The sequence below is a fragment of the Globicephala melas genome, chromosome 5 (genome assembly GCF_963455315.2).
Source record: "Globicephala melas chromosome 5, mGloMel1.2, whole genome shotgun sequence".
Lineage (NCBI taxonomy): Eukaryota > Metazoa > Chordata > Mammalia > Artiodactyla > Delphinidae > Globicephala > Globicephala melas.
The window spans coordinates 78,444,642-78,448,224 of record NC_083318.1 but is presented as its reverse complement, the minus strand read 5'-3'; the positions used below and the strand labels follow the sequence as shown (position 1 = coordinate 78,448,224).

General features: G+C 38.1%; 1 pseudogene; it reads left to right on the top strand.

Annotated features, from left to right (window-relative positions):
- Positions 1-2,661: 2,661 nt before the first annotated feature.
- On the top strand, positions 2,662-3,283 carry LOC115865710 (E3 ubiquitin-protein ligase ZFP91 pseudogene; annotated as a pseudogene).
- The last annotated feature ends 300 nt before the right edge of the window (positions 3,284-3,583 follow it).

The window sequence follows — 3,583 nt, the reverse complement described above, 5'->3', positions numbered from 1 at the left end:
AGAAAGAAAACTACAGGCCAATACCACTGATGAACATGGATGCAAAAATCCTCAACAAAATACTAGCAAACAGAATCCCACAGCACATTAAAAGGATCATACACTATGATCAAGTGGGGTTTATCCCAGGAATGCAAGGATTCTTCAATATATGCAAATCAAACAACGTGATACATCATATTATCAAATTGAAGGAGAAAAACCATATGATCAACTCAATAGATGCAGAGAAAGCTTCCGAAAAATTCAACACCCATTTATGATAAAAACCTTCCAGAAAGTAGGCATAGAGGGAACTTTCCTCAACATAATAAAGGCCATATATGACAAACCCACAGCCAATATCATCCTCAATGGTGAAAAACTGAAACCATTTCCACTAAGATCAGGAAAAATACAAGGTTGCCCACTCTAACCACTATGATTCAACATAGTTTTTGAAGTTTTAGCCACAGCGATCAGAGAAGAAAAAGAAATAAAAGGAATCCAAATCAGAAAAGAAGAAATAAAGCTGTCACTGTTTGCAGATGACATGATACTATACATAGAGAATTCTAAAGATGCTACCAGAAAACTACTAGAACTAATTAATGAATTTGGTAAAGTAGCAGGATACAAAATTAATGCACAGAAATCTCTAGCATTCCTATACACTAATGATGAAAAATCTGAAAATGGAATTAAGAAAACACTCCCATTTACCATTGCAACAAAAAGAATAAAATATCTACCAATAAACCTATCTAAGGAGAAAAAAGACCTGTATGCAGAAAATTATAAGACATTGATGGAAGAAATGAAAGATGATACGAATAGGTGGAGAGATATACCATGTTCTTGGATTGGAAGAATCAACATTGTGAAAATGACTCTACTACCCAAAGCAATCTACATATTCAACACAATCCCTATCAAACTACCACTGGCATTTTTCACAGAACTAGAACAAAAATTTTCACAATTTGTATGGAAACACAAAAGACCCCAAATACCAAAGCAATCTTGAGAAAGAAAAATGGAGCTGGAGGAATCAGGCTCCCTGACTTCAGACTATACTATAAAGCTACAGTAATCAAGACAGTATGGTACTGGCAGAAAAACAGAAATAGAGATCAGTGGAACAGCATACAAAGCCCAGAGATAAACCCACACACATATGGTCACCTTATCTTTGATAAAGGAGGCAAGAATATGCCATGGAGAAAAGACAGCCGCTTCAATAAGTGGTGCTGGGATAACTGGGCAGCTACCTGTAAAAGAGTGAAATTAGAACGCTCCTTAACACCGTACACAAAAATAAACTCAAAATGGATTAAAGACTTAAATGTAAGGCCAGACACCATCAAACTCTTAGAGGAAAACATAGGCAGTACATTCTATGACAGAAATCACAGCAAGATCCTTTTTGACCCACCTCCTAGAGAAATGGGAATAAAAATAAACAAATGGGACCTAATGAAACTTAAAAGCTTTTGCAGAGCAAAGGAGACCCTAAACAAGACGAAAAGACCACCCTCAGAATGGGAGAAAATATTTGCAAATGAAGCAACTGACAAAGGATTAATTTCCAAAATTTACAAGCAGCTCATGCAGCTCAATAACAACAACAAAAAAACCCACAAACAACCCAATCCAAAAATGGGCAGAAGACCTAAATAGACATTTCTCCAAAGAAGATATACAGATTGCCAACAAACACATGAAAGAATGCTCAACATAATTAATCATTAGAGAAATGCAAATCAAAACTACAATGAGATATCATCTCCCACCAGTCAGAATGGCCATCATCAAAAAATCTAGAAACAATAAATGCTGGAGAGGGTGTGGAGAAAAGGGAACCGTCTTGCACTGTTAGTGGGAATGTAAATTGATACAGCCACTATGGAGAACAGTATGGAGGCTCCTTAAAAAACTAAAAATGGAACTACCATATGACCCAGCAATCCAACTACTGGGCATATTCCCTGAGAAAACCATAATTCTAAAAGAGTCAGGTACCACAATGTTCATTGCAGCTCTATTTATAATAGCCAGGACGTGGAAGCAGCCTAAGTGTCCATCAACAGATGAATGGATAAAGAAGATGTGGCACATATATATAATGGAATATTACTCAGCCATAAAAAGAAACGAAATTGAGTTATTTGTAATTATTTGTACAAATTGAGTTATTTGTAGTGAAGCTGTGAGAAAGTGAGAGAGTGGCATGGACATATATACAGTACCAAACGTAAAATAGATAGCTAGTGGGAAACAGCCGCATAGCGCAGGGAGATCAGCTCAGTGCTATGTGACCACCTAGGGGGTGAGATAGGGAGGGTTTGAGGGAAGGATATGCAAGAGGGAAGAGATATGGGGACATATGTATATGTATAACTGATTCACTTTGTTACAAAGCAGAAACTGACACGCCATTTTAAAGCAACTATAATAAAGATGTTAAAAAATAATAATAATTAAGCTGCAGGCTTCTGCACATTTAAAAATGGAGGTGATTAGCATGATATAGGGTGGAATTTTGGGCCTTCTTGCTCAACCTAGCTATTTGCAGCACCACATTAAATATCAGTGTTTGCTGAAGAAGGAACACTTATGTCCCCATGCCTCCTGTGGGCCACTTTTCAGCCTCAAGAAGCAACTTCTGTGACATGCCAAACATCATACAGATAAAAGAGATTGTATCTGTGAATACTGTGCTCGGGCCTTCAAGAGTTCCCACAATCTGGCAGTGCACCGGATGATTCACACTGGCGAGGAGCCATTACAATGCGAGATCTGTGGATTTACTTGTCGGCAAAAGGCATCCCTTAATTGGCACATGAAGAATCATGATGCAGAGTCCTTCTACCAGTTTTCTTGCAATATCTGTGGCAAAAAAAAAATGAGAAGGACAGCATAGTGGCTCACAAAACAAAAACCCACCCTGAGGTGCTGATTGCTGAAGCTCTGGCTGCCAATGCAGGCACCCTCGTCACCAGCACAGATATCTTGGACACTAATCCAGAGTCCCTGACACAACCTGCAGATGGTCAGGGTCTTCCTCTTCTTCCTGAGCCCTTGGGAAACTCCACCTCTGGAGAGCGCCTCCTGCTAGAAGCTAGCTGAAGGGCTGTCAATGTCATACTGTAGTGGAAAGGAACCGGTGAGCCTGATGGATGATGGGAAGATCTTTGTGCGAAGTGGCAGCAGTGGAGGTGCTGAAGGACTGGTCATGAACTCGGATATACTCGCTGCTACCACAGAGGTTCTGAATGAAGATTCAGACTCTACTGGACCTTAGTGGAAGGGAAGACTTTGGGCACTGGGACAGCTAAGACTTTGTATTTAAAAGACAAAAAGGACCGAAAAAAAAAAACAATAGAGCATTTAAAATCTAGTAAAATTAAAAAAATTAGAGAATTTTCAAAAATTCCCTAATATACCATTTTAAAGAGAAATAATTATTTTTCTTTCAGCATAATTGTTTGTGATGACTATTTCAGGAACTTTGAAATATAAAATAAGAAAAACAATTTTAGCATGAAACAGTAATTAGGTGGAAAGGTTTTATACTTTTTATGGAAAATTTATCTATTATTTA